Here is a 17,474-nt window from a genome sequence, read left to right as displayed (position 1 = left end):
GGGCAATTAGTGTGTCTTTTTTTTTTTTTTTCTTTTCATGATGTCTTATAAAATAAGTCAGGTTGTAGAAGGCAATTTTAATATCACAAAATACAACTGAAAAGAAATCATGATATGCAAATCATATGTAAAATCATATGGGAGAGCCAAGCTCAGGTATACCACTACCACCAACAACTAATACAGAAGGGTGCCTAACTTAAGAATTTAACTTGTGGGCTAAAGCTCTGGCAGACGACCCAGTTTCAGTTCTCAGTAACATGGTGGCTCACAACCACCTCCAACTCCAGCTCCAAGGATCTGACAACCCCTCTGGCCGCCACTTGTGGCGCATAAATACACAGGCAAAATACTCATACACATTTTTTTAATTAAAATAACTAAAAATTACAACAGAGAAGCAGACATCATTAAAAAAGACTGTATATTGCTATACTGGAATAGGGTAGAAAGGTCACCTGTTTGGGACCTTTCTGGACTACTGAGTAAATTCAAAACTCGCTTAGTTAACTTGGTCAGATTCTGTCTCAAAATAAAAAGTACAGAGAGCTAGGGAAGTGCTCAGAAGTAGAGTGACTGCCTAGTATGCACCAAGCCCTGGGCTTCATCCCAAGTACTGAGAAAGGTTTGAAAAGGAGTGGGAAGAGAGTAGCAAATCTGTAGCTGGCTGGACATGGTAGCGCACACCTTTAATCCAGGGAGGTGGCAGGTAGATCTCTGTAAGTTTGAGGCCAGCCTGGTCTACAAAGTTCCAGGACAGCCAGGGCTACACAGAGAAATCATGTTTTTAAAAAAAGAAAGAAAGAAAAGAAAAGACGTATTATTTTATGTGCACCAGGTTTTGACTGCAGATATGTCTGTGCACCACAGGAGTGCTTAGTGCCTGTGGAGGCCAGGGGTTGTTGAATTGCATGGAATTGAAATTAAAGATAACTGTGAGCCACCATGTGGGGGCTGGAATCGGAACCTAGGTCCTCTACATAAGGAGCAAGTGTTCTTAACCACTGAGCAATCCCTCCAAGCCCTTAATACGCTGCCTTAATTGCATACTGGAAGCTAGCTCTGGCAGTGCATGCCTTTAATCCCAGCACTCAGGAGGCAGAGGCAGGAGGATCTCTCTGAATCCAAGGCAAGCCTGGTCTACAGAGATTCTTATCTTGTATTATTTATTTTTATTCATGTGTATGTCTAGTGTGTGTGTGCCATGTGCTTGCAGAGGGCAGAAGGTGTCAGATCCCCTGGAGCTGGAGGGCAGAAGGTGTCAGATCCCCTGGAGCTGGAGGTCACAGGCAACTTATAGACAGATACCTGACATGGGTGCTGGGACTCAAGCTGAGATCCTCAAGAAAAGCAGTGCTTCCCTTTAACCACTGAACAATCTCTCTAGCCCCAAAGTCTACAGTTTCAAGGTCAGCCTGAACTATGAAGAGAGATCCTCTCTCAAAAACTTTTTCAAAAGCACATTTGAGAAAATGCTGAAGAGTCAAAAAATATCTTAACTAGATTAAAAATATCAAAACTTTAAAAACAAGAAGAAAATTTAGGAGGAAGAATATAGTTTCACAATACTGTGGAACAAAATAAAATCTGTATTCCCACCCTCAAAGAGAGGATGAGGCAGAAAAAAATAGTTGGGGGGGGGGGTCCTCCAATTTAGTGAGACCAAGTAACAGAATTAGCTTAGCAAATCCCAAGCATGGTAAACATACAAGGACATTCATACCAAATCACATAATTTAACCTGCTAAAAAACAGAAAATAAAATGTGTAATTGTGTGTGTGTGTGTGTGTGTATATATGTATAAAATCACTCAACAGACTCAATTGAGTCCTGGCTACACTGTAAGTTCAAGGCAATCCAGAGCTACATGGAGAGTACATTTCAAAAATAAGAGTTTGGGCTGGAGAGATGATTGGTAGGTATAGATATTTACTGGGGGCTCAGCAGGTTGAGCACTAGCTACTCTTCCAGAGGACCCAAGTTCAATTTCCAGCACCCACACACTGGCTCACAACCACCCAGAGCCCATTCCTGGGGATCCAACACCCTCTCTTTCTGACCTCTGTAGACACCAGGCATACATTTAGTACATAAACATACACACAGACAAAACACATATGCATATAAAACAAAATAAACTTTTTCAAAAATAAAAGATGAAGTGTGTACACTGCACTTCCAGGAGTCCAACTCAGTTCCTAGCACTCACAGTGGGCAGCTCACAAACAATTCGTAATTCCACCTCCAGAGAGATCTGATTTGGGAAGACCTGATGTCTCCAGCCTCCAGAGGAACCTGCATTCGCATGCATATAACCACACACAGATATATACACTTAGTAAAATTAAAATAAATATTTTTAAAAATGAGTAAATAAATAGATAAATCATGGGCTGAGGATATAGCTTACTAGTGGAGGATTTGTCTAGCATGTACAACATTCTAGATTGAATCTACAGCAACAAGACTTTAAAATATACATTTAAATACAGAACAGTAACACAGATAGTTATCAGAAACCAAGGACAGGGGCTAGAGAGATGGCTCAGAGTTACTGTTCTTCCAGAGGACCCAGGTTCAATTCCCAGCACCCACACAGGGGCTCACAATCGTCTGTTACTGTAATCCCAGAGGATCTTAAACCCTGGGCTTCTTGGGTAAGAGGCATGCACACATTACAAAGACATACATGAGGACAAAACATCCACACACATAATTTTTGTTTGCTTGAGTCTTTGGGTTTTTTTTTGGGGGGGGGGGGTTCTTGTTTTTTTGTTTTGTTTTGTTTTTTGAGACAGGGCGTCTCCATGTAACCCTGAAACTCACTCTGTAGACCAGGCTGGCCTTGAACTCACAAAGATCCACATGCCTCTGCCTTCTGAGTGCTGGGGTTAAAGGCATGCATCACCACCACCTGGCAGTAATTATTTTTTAAGCTTGAAAAGAAAAAAAGAAACAAACAAAAAAGCAGACCGGGCAGAGGTGGCATATACCTTTAATCTACACCCCCAAACCCCATATGTACACTTCTAAATAATAAATGCCGAATTTTACCATGTACATGTTACCCTATACATACACCCCCATTGGAAATAAACAAAGACTGCTTCAAGAAGCTTTTATCGTAAAGAGAGTTCTAGTTAGCCAGAGAATGGGAGAAAGGCAGTTTTCTAAAGGATGGCCAATAAAGGATACCTGGCATTCATATTAAGAGCTTCCTATCTCAGAGAAAGATAAATCAAACAGGCCTCCAGATAGATGACAAAACTTCAGAACATGAAAGTTGAGAAAATCTTTATTACTAAGAAACCAAAAAAGTTAGGATGAAATTACTAAATTAGGATGGCCTAGTGACAAAACTCTTACCTAGCATGTCCAAGACCCTAGGGTTCCACAGATCTCTAAGATCAATTTTAAAAATTAAAAAAAAAAAAAAAAAAAAAAAAAAAGATCACTTTTAATGGGGGGAAAAACCAAAAACAAATTGCAGGCGACTGTGAGACTCAGCAGATAAAAGTGATTAACAATCAACAGCAAAACAAGCCTGCCTACCTGAATTCAATGCCCGGAGCCCACGTAAAGGTGGAAGGGAGACTCTACAAAATATTGTCTTCTGGATGCCAGAGAGATGGCTCAGAGGTTAAGAACACTGACTGCTCTTCCAGAGGTCCTGAGTTCAATTCCCAGCAACCACATGGTGGCTCACAACCATCTATAAAGTGATCTTATGCCCTTTTCTGGCCTGCCAGGTGTACATGCAGTCAGAACACCATGTACATAATAATAAACAATAAATCTTAAAAATAAAAATTGTCCTCTGACCAACATGTGAAGAAAAATAACTTCTTTACTAGAACTTTATCCCCAGATAAATTATCATGCAAACATTAAGCTGAATATACCAAATGTGCAGAAGGGAGCCCTTGCACATAGCCCTTTCACCAAGAAATGCTAGGAGGTACTTTAACCCTGTCTCAAAAAAAACAAAATAATAATAATCATCATCATCATCATCATCATCATCATTTAAAAAATGTTTTCAAAGCTGGACCTGGTGACGCACATCTTTAATCCCAACACTCGGGAGGCAGAGGCATGCGGATCCCTGTGAGTTCAAGGCCAGCTGGGTCTACAAAGCGAGTCCAGGACAGCCAAGGCTACACAGAGAGACCCTGTCTCAAAAACAAACAAAAAGTTTTCAATAAAAGTAAAGAGTGATCAAGAAAGGCAGCCAAAGCCAGGCGTGGTGGCGCACGCCTTTAATCCCAGCACTTGGGAGGCAGAGGCAGGCGGATCGCTATGAGTTCGAGGCCAGCCTGGTCTACAAAGTGAGTCCAGGATGGCCAAGGCTACAGAGAAACCCTGTCTCGAAAAACCAAAAAAAAAAAAAAAAAAAAAAAAAAAGCCAGCCAATGTCAACCTGTTATCCACACATGTACACTCACACAAGTACACACACCACAAGCACACAGACATATACTCACACAAGACTGATTTGCCTGCTGTGATCAAAGAAATGTTAAAACAAAAAAAAATTTTTAAAAACAAGAAACAAACCAATTTTCACTTAGAAGTGATATGCTGGGCTGACAAGGTAAAGATGTTTTCCACAAGTCTGATGATCTAAGTTCAATCCCCAGAACCCACAAGGTCAAAGGAAAAGAACTCAAGCCTACAAATTACATTCTGTATTCCCACACAATCAACGACATGCATTCAAATAAATATAAATGTAATTATACACATATATAAAACGTACACTACTTTTTTCACTTATTTTTATGTGTGTAGATGTTTTGCCTGCATGTTTGTGCACCACACTCATTCAAAGCCCACGGAGGCCAGCAGAGGACATCACAATAGACATTTGTGAACTTGTGGATGCTAGAGATTGAACCTAGGTCCTCTGGAAGAGCAGCCAGTGCTCTTTCAATAGCTAAACTATCTCTCCAGCGCACAATGTGCCACTTTTCACTAACCAATGCAAATCACACAGCCACATCAAATTTCAAAGGACAAGATGCTCAAACATATTAGACACACAAAGCAGAAAAAAATGAAAGTGTCTAACATGAAAAGATATGGTAACTGTACGCTGGTTACTTATACTCTTCCACCCAGCATGGTGGTATGTACCTGTAATCCCAGCACACAGGAGGCAAAAACAGGAGGGTGTCTAGGAGTTCAAGGCCACCTGGTCTACGTATCAAGTTCCAGAATAGCCAGGACTACATAGTGATCCGGCAGAACCTACATACTATCTATCTCACCCACTAAGCCAGTTCTGCTCTAACCTCGCACTTACACACTCTCCTGTTAAGAGTGTAGAATACAGGCCAGGCGTGGTGGCACACGCCTTTAATCCCAGCACACGGGAGGCAGAGGCAGGCGGATCGCTGTGAGTTCGAGGCCAGCCTGGTCTTCAGAGTGAGTCCAGGACAGCCAAGGGTGCACAGAGAAACCCTGTCTCGCAAAACCAAAAAAAAAAAAAAAAAAAAAAAAAGAGTGTAGAATACATCCCAGATTGCAAACCACTGTTAGTAAATGTTCTTAATGTTTAAATGTGCTTAAAAAATAGAAATTCTTGTACTGCTTATAACAATTCTATCAGAGACTTTTTGTTTGTTTGTTTTTGTTTTTCAAGACAGGGTTTCTCTCTGTTAGCCTTGGCTGTCCTGGACTCACTTTGTAGACCAGGCTGGCCTTGAACTCACAGTGATCCACCTGACTCTGCTTCCAGAGTGCTGGGATTAAAGGCGAACACCACCACTCCCAGCTTCAGAGAGCTTTTATAACTGTTTTTTCTTAGTAACAAATTTAGACATTGTTCCCAGTTCTTTCTGTTTGGAATGATGAGGCTAGAGACTGAACCCAAGGCCTGCAAAGCTCTATTCCTGAGCTACATCCTTAGCACGCAGGACTCTATTGTCTAATTTCCTCAAATGTGATAAATGGTATTTAGCCATGTCTTCTGTTAACCAAACACAGATGCAAAGAAACCCTACACATTGTCACTTTAATTCCAACCTCTCCTCATCTACAGTCCTCTCCTCTTTCCCTGTGGAAGAAAACAGGAAGTTAGTCTTAAGGTTTCCTGTGTCCTGTGGCACAGTTTAAGACATTCCTCTGTTTTCAGTGGTTCCCTTCCACCTCTCTCTTCAGTAGTTTTATCAGCTGTTAAACATGGATATTTCACCAAGCTTGGACCTGGTCCCCGCCAAGACTCCCACAGCACTGTAGAGACTAGAGGGTCAACACTGGTCATCATGCTTTTACCGCAAACATTTTTACCTAATGAGCCAGCTCTCTAGCCCAGGGACGTGAAATTCAGAGTTTCCCTCCACTACAGAGCAAGTTCAAAGCTTTAAGTACATGAGACCCTCTCTTGGGAATAAAGGAAGGGAGGGAGGGAGGGAGGGAAAAAGGGAGGGAGGGAAGGAGGAGGGACGCAGGCACGCACGCACCAGGCAGGCAAGCTAGGGAAATAGTCTAGTAAGTAAAAGCATATGCCAAACTAATCTAATAAACAGAATTCCATTTTTGAAAGCACAAAAGGCGGTATACAGGGGAGTGATTTTGGTGGTGCCTACTGTGAGTGTGAGGCTAGTCTACATAGTGAGTTCCAGAGTACCCAAGGGTTACAGAGTGAGACTATGTTTTGTTTTTAAAGCTAGATACAGTGGCTCAAATCTATAATCCTAGCACTCTTACAGGCATGAGACAAGACAGCCACCTGGAAGCTCCAGGGCCAGTTAGACTGAGGTATGCAACACAACACAAACAACAAAGGAGAGAGGAGAGAACTCATCTCTACATGCACCCATGGCACATGAATACCTGCTCTCATATACAAGCAGCGCACGTGTGTGCATGCATGAACAACACAACAAGTAGCTGTAGCAGCAGCAGCAGCGTGGTGGTAGCGGCACATGTCTACAATTCTACCTACCACCTGAGAATTTGAGACAGAAAAATCAACCAATCGCCACAAGCTGAAAGTCAGCCTGCTATAGATACCAAGTTCAAAACTATCCAAGGCTACACAGCAAGACTGTCTTAAAAACTAAAAATGAATAAATAAGTACAATAAAATAAGAAAGGAAACATTAGGCATAAGTACAGAACTGCAATGGCATTTACCCCTTCTACATTTACATATAGTTAACTAAAACATTTTCCTGCGCCGGGTGATAGTGGTGCACACCTTCAATCCCAGCACTCGGGAGACAGAGGCCGGCAGATCTCTGTGAGTTTGAGGCCAACCTATGGCTATACAGAGAAACCTTGTCCCAAAAAAACTAAAAAACAAAAACTTTTCCTGAGCAGCAGAATAATTTCCCAAGCCTTTCAAAAGCCCAGTCTTTATCACATAAAGCATAGTAACGTTGAGCAAGGTTCTGAACTAGTATCTCTGGGATTTCCTGCTGTAATATTTTGTTAAAATGAAAGACTTGCAGGGGCTGGAGAGTTGGCTCAGTGTTCAAGAGGTCTAGCAAAGGACCTGGATTCTATTCCAGCACCCACATGGTACTCATAACTAGGTTAAACTCCATCCCAAGTATCCAATGTCCTCTTCTGGCATCCTTGGGTACCAGACACACATGATGTATCTATATACATGCAAACAATATACTCACAAACATAAAATACTAAAGTAAAATGTTAAAATTTCAATGTTTTAAAAGGCACAGGGCAAGGAAGAGGTTGTGCAGCACTGAGACAGTCAGGTGGATCCCTGAGTTCAAGGCCAGTCTGGTCTACAGAGAGAGCTCCAAGACAGCCAGGACTACACAGATAAACTGTTTCAAACAGAAAAAGAAAAAAAAAAATTGCAACTCTAAAGCTATGTCTCAGAGGAGCCAAGATCCATGTGGTAGGAGCACTGACTGACTCCTGAAAGTTGTACACTTATATGCAAACCACAAACCACATGTCTGTCTCTGTCTGTCTGTCTGTCTCTCTCTCACACACAGAGAGAGAGAGAGAGAGAGAGAGAGAGAGAGAGAGAGAGAGAGATTTTTTTAAAGCTGCATAGAGCAAAACTCTACACAGACAACATTAATGTCTAATCTTTAAAAGTAAGCAATGCAGATGTATTTCTAATTGAAAAACAGAATCTGCTGGGCATGGTGGTGCATGCCTTTAATCCCAGCACTCAGGAGGCAGAGGCAAGTGGATCAATATGAATTTGAGGCCAGCTTAGTCTACAAAGTTGAGGCCAGGACAGCCAGGACTGTTACACAGAGAAATCCTGTCTCGGGGAAAAAAAGAAAGAAAGAAAGAAAAGAAAAACAAAATCTAAACCTACACAATCCAGTTAAAAAAAAAAAAAAACAGGAAAACATTAGAAAATATCAAAAAAATAAAAATAAAATAAAATAAAAATATCCAAAATCTCATTTGTTAACTGAGTCCCTTCTACATCCAGGTACTAAAGGTACCAAGATACCACTCAGGATCCTCCCCTTAAAAAACTATCTAGGAACTGGAGAGATGGCTCAGAGGTTAAGCGTTGTCTGCTCTTCCAAAGGTCCTGAGTTCAATTCCCTACAACCACATGGTGGCTCCCAACCATCTGAAAAGTGATCTGGTGCCCTCTTCTGGCCTGCAGGTGTACATGCAGGCAGAGCACTGTTTACATAATAATAAATAAATAAATCTTTTCTTTAGAAAGAAAAGAAAAACTACTTAAAGAGGATGATATGAAACCCTGGGCAATGTGCTAGAGGCCTAACACAGCACCGTGGCAAGTCTAACACAAGTATGCCTGGTACATCTGGCCTTTGGTTCCAGATATGCAGCATCAGTAAAAGCAGGCTTTCCATGGGGGTGAGGGGCTGGAGAGATGGCTCAGCATTTGAGGGAGATCTGGGTTCAGTTTCCAGCACTAACACGGTGGCTCACCACATAACCCCAGTCCCAAAGATCCAATACCCTCTTCTGAACTCTGCAGGCACTAAGCACACACATGATGTATGTAGAAACATACAGACAAAACACCCATACTCATAAAATCTAACAACAACAACCAATAAAAATAAAAATTTTAAAAAACAGGGAAGCTCAAGAAATAAATCAAGCTTATCTCAAGAGAGATGGGCAGCATGACAGTGTAATCTTGGGACAACAAAGGAATGACTAGAGGGCAGTGCAGGAAGATAGGGAATCCTCTGGGCCTAGAGACTCTTCTGAGTACAATGGAACACCAGGATGGATCTAGGGTACTTTCCAAAACAAAGAGATCAAAGCCTCCTTTCAGAAAGAACAAAGGTAGGTCACAAACCAGGCCCTTCTTCCCTCTCATTCACTGGTTTACAGCAAGGTACAAATGGAGAAGTCTGATTTCTGTGGCCCACAAAGTAGATGGTGAGCAACAGCTAACTGTCTCTAACCTCCACATGCATACCACAGCACAGTGGCATATGAATCTTGACATGAGCATGTATATGCACACATTCAAATAAGTAATATAACTTAAAACACACAGACATCAGCTCCTGCTCCTGCACTTCTTATCTAGGACTCTGGTCCTGGTCCGCAGGCTCTCCACTGACTTCTGCCACCAGTCCTGGGCTCTCCTCTTTCTCCTCAAATGTGCTCATAAACCCCTTCATCCACATCACTTTTAAAACATCGTATGAGGACTGAATGACAGTTCATTTAAGCAGCCAGTGCATATCTGCCAGTCTTCAGACACTATTTTAGTTACTGAGAATAAAAGCTAAGAGACCAGCTGGGCGTGGTGGCACATGCCTTTAATCCCAGCACTCGGGAGGCAGAGGCAGGTAGATCGCTGTGAGTTTGAGGCCAGCCTGGCCTACAAAGTGAGTCCAGGACAGCCAGGGCTACACAGAGAAACCCTGTCTCAAAAAAACAAAAACAAAAACAAAAAAAGCTAAGAGACCAAGTCTCTACATACACATAATAAACCTCAAAGGAGACAGGAAGGACAAACAAATAATACACAGTGTTATGGAAAAAATGCTAAGACTGAAGGAAATGTCAGACAAGTATGTTTGTTTTTCAAGACAGGGTTTCACAATGTAGGCAAGCCAGGCTGGTCTTAAACTCAAGAGATCCTCCTAACTTTGCCTCCTGAGTGCTGGGATTAAAGGATGAGCCACCACACCCAGCACCAAGGAAGTATTTTAAACTAGTCGTCAGAGGCAATGCCTAAGAAGTCTGAGTAAAATCCTGAGAGGATAAAAATCAAGTCACAGAGACTCTTGGAAAAAACTCCAAACAAAACAAGCAGTCCCCCAGCGGTCTGAGGTACAGTGTGACTGCGGTTTAGGGCATAGTTGAAGGAAAAGTGAGCCCATGCACACACAACAGCAGAGCACGCCTAAGGAGGAGGGAGTAAAGGCTCAAAGTGAAGCATGGAAAAGAGATGGGACAGAGCTGACAACACGGCTAAGCAGATAAAAGTGCAAGCCTGATGCCGAGTTCAAACCCTAGAACTCAGTGGAGGAATTCCTGAAAGTTGTTTGCTGACCTCTACCTGTGCGTGCATGCGTGTGCGTGTGCGTGTGTGTGTGTGTGTGTGTGTGTAAGTAAAAGATGAGGGACTGGAGAAATAGCACAGTGGTTAAGAGCACACCTTTAATCCCAGCACTTGAGAGACAGAGGCAGGGGGATATCTGTGAATTCAAGGTAAGCCTCGTCTGCAAGCAAGTCCAGAATAGCCAGGGCTATTACACCTCAGAGAAAGAAATTGTCTTTTAAAAAAAAATAAAGAAGCTGAAACAAAAATTAAAAACAAACAAACAAGTACCTGCTGCTCTTCAAGTAGACTCAAGTTTGGTTCCCATAACCCATGTTGGGGGGGGGCTCAGGATCAGCTTTAACCCCAGCTCCAGAAGATCAGACACCCTCTTGTTGCCTTGTTGGGCACAGGCAAACACAAACAGCATACACGCACACAAACACACACTGAAATAAATCTTTTTTTTTTTTAACTAAAATAAATCTTAATTTTAAAAGATTAAGAATGGGCTGGAGAGTTGGCACAGCAGTTAAGAGCACTAAGGGATCTTCCAGAGGACCAGGGTTCAATCCCCAGCACCCACATGGCCAGCTACTGTATCTCCATGAGCTGGCATCCTCACACAGACATACATGCGAGGTAAAAACCAATGCACATAAAATAAAAATAAATTATAAGAAAAAAAATAAGGGTTAGTGAGATGGCTCAGCGGTTAAGAGCACTGGGTTCAATTCTCAGCACCCACATGGCAGCTCACAACTTATAACTCCAGCTCCTGGGGATCTGACACCCTCACACAGACATGCATGTAGACAAAACACCAATAAAAAAATTTAACGCCGGGCGTGGTGGCGCACGCCTTTATTCCCAGCACTCGGGAGGCAGAGGCAGGTGGATTGCTGTGAGTTTGAGGCCAGCCTGGTCTACAAAGTGAGTCCAGGACAGCCAGCCAAGGCTACACAGAAACCCTGTCTCGAAAAACCAAAAAAAAAGAAAGAAAGAAAAGAAAAGATTTATTTACTTATATGGATGAGTCTTTTGCCTCTATGTATGTATGTGTATCACATATGTTTGGTGCCAGAGGAGACCAAGAGGGTGTTAGATCTCCTGGGACTAACATTAAATCTCTTTTCTCCCACAATGTTCACTATAAATAACCATTTACAGAGAAACTAACTGTATTGATAGTTTGTATACATGAACCTAGTCTTTTATATTTTATATACTTTATGTTCTGTTTGCCTCATTCAGTGATAGAGAAATCAACTAGAAACAGCAGAAGCACTTGCTCCTTGTTAATTGTTGCACTTACATTCCTGCAATGTTTCAAGAGCTGATCTCCATTTAGCATGATGAACAAAAATAGCAAGCTGGTCCTATAGCTAAAACACACATTTGTTTGTTTGCTTGTTTACTATTTAGCTAAGAGAGATCAGACAAAGAGAAAGGAAGCCGCATGAAGGCAAGCCTTATCTACAAGGGCCTTCCAAAACGGGTAGCAACCATAGGACTCAGCTTCCAGGATCAAACTCAAGCTAAGAAGTACTTGTAGGGGGACCTCAGCTCAACTCTCTGTTCTATATTCAGCTTTCTGGAGCTTTTTCTACTCCAACAAAACTTAAAGAGAGGCAAACAGGTCATATGCTAACACTAAATGGGTTGCTTGCCCTAAGCCATCTGCCCACTTAATAGACTATAACTGAATTTCTGATGTGAAAAAGTGAAATCAGAAACCACCGTGCCCAAACTAAAGAGTACCACTTCTAATAATTTATCCAGAGGGTGAGAATGCCATGAGAAGGCTCTACGCTGTGCTATGTACAACAATGAGAGGCCTATGCCCAACAACCTGCACAAAAGGCCAGAGTGAAGACACATCACTGCAACCTTGGGAAGAGAGATCCTCTGTTCTGAACAAAGACAAAGAGGAGAGTGCAGACAGGAGACCATGATACTTATCTAAAGTTGAGTTGTATGTATTCTACGGTCTTAAGCAATTCACCAGGAAATAAAACACAATATTGGAATATGTAAACATAAAGACGTCTTCAGAACTTAAGATACTGCCCAGTGGTTAAGAGCATGTGTAGTTTTCAAGGTTCAGGGCTCTGTTTTCAACAGATACATACAATACCCAGCCATAGCCTTTCATGCTTGTAATTTCAGTACTATGAGGACTGTTCAAAGTTCAAAGCCATCCTAGTCTATGTAGACAGTTCTAGGCCAGCCATAGTGACTTACCAAGACCCTGTCTCAAAAAAAATGTTTCTCCACTGTCTCGAAAAACCAAAAAAAAAAAAAAAATGTTTCTCAATTCACACTTATTTGCTGGATTAAAAAGAATAATGGACCAGGCATGATGGTGCACACTTTTAATCCTAGCACTTAGGAGGCAGAGGCAGGCAGATCTCTGTGAGTTGGAGGCCCGCCTGGTCTACAAAGTCCAGGACTACACAGAGAAAGCGTGTCTCCAAAAAAAAAGTAAAAATAATAATAAATTCAAATTATATTCTTCAGCTCATTTTAGCACAACTTTTTACATGTGCAATTACTTGTTAAGGAGATACAAATGTGCTCATATGGGGCACATTTAACTACTGTTTCCTATCTTCTCACCAGAGCATCTACGTCTAATTCCACCTACATGCAAATTTTACACTGAATTGTCAAAACTGTTATTGAAAAAAAAAAAAGGAAGTAACTAATTAGTTCACATTCCGCCATGTGAGTAAACCTTCTTAAAGCCTGAGTACTTCTTGGAAAGGTCTTTTGAATAGATGAAAGGCTGGACTCCTCCCTTAAGTAACCCACGGGGTCTCTAATGCCTGACTCACTCTGCAGTTCTGACTTAAGTCTTCTTTTGGTTCCTCACATTTCTGTAGGCAGTGGCTTAACAGCCCTGTATAGCCTGGCTACACAAAAATAACCTAGCAGTCTCACTCAAAGGTGTGCCTCCACACATCCCAAGTTATGAGTTTATAACATTACAATGAACATATCACATCTGTGTTCACAGAAGAATTGTCCATTAGTTTTTGAAATTCATGAAGTAAATTATCTAAATACTATTAAAAACGGATGTTGGGCTGGAGAGATGGCTCAGCAGTTAAGAACACTGTCTGCTCTTCTAGAAGACCTGGGTCCAACTCCCAGCACGCACATAGCCTCTTACAACTGTCTCTAACTCCAGGATCTGACACCCGCACAGAGACATACATGCAGGCAAAACATCAATGCACATAAAATAAAAATAAAATTTAAAAATTATTTTTTAAAAGGGCTTCCATGAGCTGTTAAAAAAAAGAAAAAAAGAAAAAAAGGAACGTTGACTCTCAGAATCAGAGACCAAAAGGGGAGAATTTTTGTTCTGAGTATGTAGGAGTTATTCACAAAAGATTACACAAATTCACAAACAAATTTTAAGTCCACACACAATAAGCCATCAAGCCAAAAATGAAGGCTGCTGGGTAGAGAAGAAAATGGAAGGAAAGAAAAGGAAATGACTCAAAGTAATCGAGTGCATAAGGCGTGAACCCCCTTCATCTCTAGCCGGTAGTTATGATTTGAACTCTGGGTCGTGGGGAATAAGAGAATAAACAGAAAGAGCTACTTTTACAGGACTAGCTCTCTCCGTGCTTTTTATTTGTGCGTGCGTTTTATGTATGTACGTATTGACTTAAGTACGTAATCAGAACTTAAAACCTGGGAAATGTGCGAGTTAAAAAGTCTCAGCTTCCTAAGTGAGATGTTTCCCAACTCATTTTCTATGGTGATGATCTTATTTCAAATACATAAAACAGAACTAATAAAATCCATGCGTAGTCTTGGAATTTAATTCCTTTAAAAGTCAAGGCCTTCCAACTCTGTAATTAGACAGCCAGTACTTAGGAACTTCTCTAACCTAATTCTGAATTCGTTCAGTATCAAACTGGTCTCTTTACAGGGTCCGTTATAACATCACGCCCCCCAATTATCTACCTGGAAATGATTCCTGTCAGAACGTCCGATTTCATACCGTTTCGTCGTCAATGTCAAACCTCGTCCTGAGCTGAGAAGGGAGAAAAGCTCAGTGTTGCAACGGGTCCAATGCAATAATCTCGTCCATTTTCTTCTCACCGAAACTCAAACCAAACATCTTTTAAATGCCGAGATTTAAAAACCAAGGCAGTCACCAGCCGCTTGGTCATCTCGGTCCGGCTCGCCGCGCCCTGCGCCCTGCGCCTTCTAGGCTGCGAGCTGCATCCCGAGCGAGGGAGCGCGCCCCGTGAGGCGCGGCCACAGCCACGGGCGGGTCCGCGGGTCCAGCCAACCTCGCCTCCACCTGCGAGGCCCGGCAAGGGCCGGCGGCCGCGTAGCCGCGCTGACCAACGGCCGGCGCCCCGAGTGTCAATGCCGGACGCTTCCGCACACAAAAAGTGCCTCTCGGTCCACCCGGCTGCCCCTCCCACCGCGCCACCCGGCCCCGCGCCGCACAAAGGCCCGCTCGGCCCGCCCGGCGCCGCGGGAACAAAGGCGGCCGCTCGCCGGCCCGGCACAGGTGCAGCCCCGGCCAGCGGGCCCAACATGGCCGCGCGCCCGCCGCCCCGTTAGCCGTCGCCCGCCGTGCGCGTCCGACCGGCGCTCCAGGCCGCGTCCTCCCAGCCTCCCGATCCTCCACCCTCGCCTCAGGCCCCGCGTCCTCCTCTGTCCTGCCCGCGCCGCCCCCCCCGCCTCCCCCAGCCCTCAAGCCGTCCCCTCAAGCTTCGGGCCTCGATCGCCCGGCCTCCCGGCCCGACCTCCCTTCCCTGGCCAGCGGTTAGTTCCCGCGGCGGTTGGCCGGCGGCCCCAGTGACCTGCGCTGCGTCGCATCCTCCGGCGGCTGTCCGGCAGCGGCTGTCCGGCGGTGGCAGCGGCGGCGGCAGGCGCAAGGCCGCGGAGGGCAGGGCGGCGGGAGGGGGCGGCGGCGGCGACAGCGGCGGCGGCAGCGGCGGCGGCAGCGGCGGGCGCAGCGCGGCCAGGCCGAGACTCTCCGCGCGCGGCGCCGACCCCGCCCCCGCGCCTCCCGCCCGCCGCCGCCGCCGCCGGGGCCGCCGCCACCCCCAGAAGCCGCGGGAAAAGTGCGCTCCGCTGATTGGCTGCCGCCTCTGGGCGCTCGCGGACCGGGCTTTTCAAATCCGCGCCGGGGTCGCGCGCGGAGAGCAGCGGACCGCGGGCGGCGGGCGGCGGGGCGCGCGGGGTAGGCAGCGGTCCTGAGCGCGGGTGTTGGAGAGCCGAGCGCGCGCCCGCTCCGCTCGCCTCCCGCTCCGGCTCCTCGAGCGGCGCGCGGGCGGCGGCCAGCTCCGCAACCGCGGCGAGCCACGGCGCGGTGACGTCACGCCAGCCGCCCAATCGCCGCGCGCGGCCCCGGAGCCCGGCGTGGGCGCGGACGCGGACGCGGGTACACGGCCTCTCGGGCAGATGGGGAGCGCGGGAGGCCGCGGCCCCGCCCAGCGTCCGGGCCTCGAGCGCCAGCGGCTGGCGGGAGCAGCTCGTGGCGCGCCGGAACTTGCCCGCTTCCCAGCGTGGACAGCTGGACACGGGGGCTCGGAGTCGTCCGCGGGCGGGACGCGCGTCCCTCAGCGTGTTCGCGAGGCGCTCTAGGTCCTGAGGTCAGGGCCTGGCCTCGTCTAGAGACGCCCGGCCGGGCGGGCTGTCAGCAATCCGGGAGAATCAGTTGTCAAAGAAGCACATCTCGGCGTCCTGGGAAGACGTCGGGAAGCAGTCTCCAGAAATGCATTGCTACGGCGGCGGATCAGAACGCAGCCCCGGCGGGTCGGGGTAGCCTGCGTGCTTTGCGCGGAGCGCGTGCGCGTGGCGCGGAGTCGGGGAAGTGTGATTAGAAACGCTAGAAGGGCGGTGGTCCTGGGATGTCTGACTAGCTCTTTTCAAGTTAAGACTCTAACCTCTCGGGAGGCCGGGATCAAGTCAGATGCAGAGTGCTCTCAGCCTCCTGAGGACCACTCCCAGAAGCATCAGAGCGAGAGCGTGGGGCTGTCTCCCTTTCTGATTACTCTTGTAGCCCACTGCTCCCCACTGTCATCTCTCTGCCAGCCTCCACATCCTGTCAGGTTTGGCTGGTTTCCAGACTCCAACTCCGGGTGCTGCTGTGGGTTGTGGCCCAGGACTCAGTCCCATCCCTTTGCAGTATCCCTAAAGACACTTACTTGCTGTTTCCACAACTTACAAGGCTCCCCTAATCCTCAGGAATGTTCCTAGTCTAACGCCTTGGATTGAAAGGGGTGAGAAAACAAACCCCTCACATCCCGGCATTATCCATGAAAACTAAGCAAGAGCCGGAGCCCTGAGACTACAGGAAAGGCCTGGGGGCAGGATTGCAGGGACTAGCTGGAACAGACAGACTATTTCTGCTTGATAGTAGCAGGAGCTAGCCAAAGGCACACTGGCTCTCCACAAGGCCTTCCGTGTCACCTTTCATCCACACTCTGGTGAGTCAGGCAGGATGTGTGTTAGATTGAGACGGACGCTTAGCCAGTGCTTACCACTGACCACCACGTGCTCTTGGAACACAGTCCAGACTCCTCTAGCAGTGATGAGTGAGTCTCCTTCTGCCCGTCACCCCTCCCCCAGACCTACTGCTTTACTTGCCCAGCACCTTTCAGATCCCTACAGCACATGTGGGATACCATGTGGCTTACTTGATGTCAGATTTGGCAGTGGGAATATTTTTCCAAAAAACAAGACAGACAAAAACCTGAACCTGGCCAGGTGTGGTAGCCCACGTTTTTAGTCCCAGGCGGATCGCTGTGAGTTCAAGGCCAGCCTGGTCTACAAAGCGAGTCCAGGACAGCCAAGGCTACACAGAGACCCTGTCTTGGGGGGGGGGAACCCACAAAACAAAACTCTGCATTTAGAGTACATGTATATTCAAAACATGCAAGCGTATCTCGAATTATCTCTAATGTTACTGAGGCTGTTCTTTTCCTGTTCAGCTTGGGCCCTCGCAAGCCC

At 45.7% G+C, this 17,474-nt stretch overlaps 1 protein-coding gene across 1 annotated transcript in view; it reads right to left on the bottom strand.

Annotated features, from left to right (window-relative positions):
- Window positions 1-15,428, bottom strand: part of Nsd2 (nuclear receptor binding SET domain protein 2) — a 72,934-nt gene extending 57,506 nt beyond the window's left edge. Inside the window, exons 1-2 of the mRNA XM_051165057.1 lie at window positions 15,320-15,428; window positions 14,466-14,535 (exon numbers count right to left, since the gene is read on the bottom strand). The gene's annotated coding sequence lies outside the window, so the exon portion shown is untranslated. The remainder of the gene's footprint in view (window positions 1-14,465; window positions 14,536-15,319) is intronic.
- Window positions 15,429-17,474: the final 2,046 nt, after the last annotated feature.

Source organism: Acomys russatus, chromosome 22, assembly GCF_903995435.1.
Source record: "Acomys russatus chromosome 22, mAcoRus1.1, whole genome shotgun sequence".
Classification (NCBI taxonomy): domain Eukaryota; kingdom Metazoa; phylum Chordata; class Mammalia; order Rodentia; family Muridae; genus Acomys; species Acomys russatus.
Note: the sequence above shows the minus strand (reverse complement) of the source record. Positions and strands in the feature narration are given on the sequence as shown.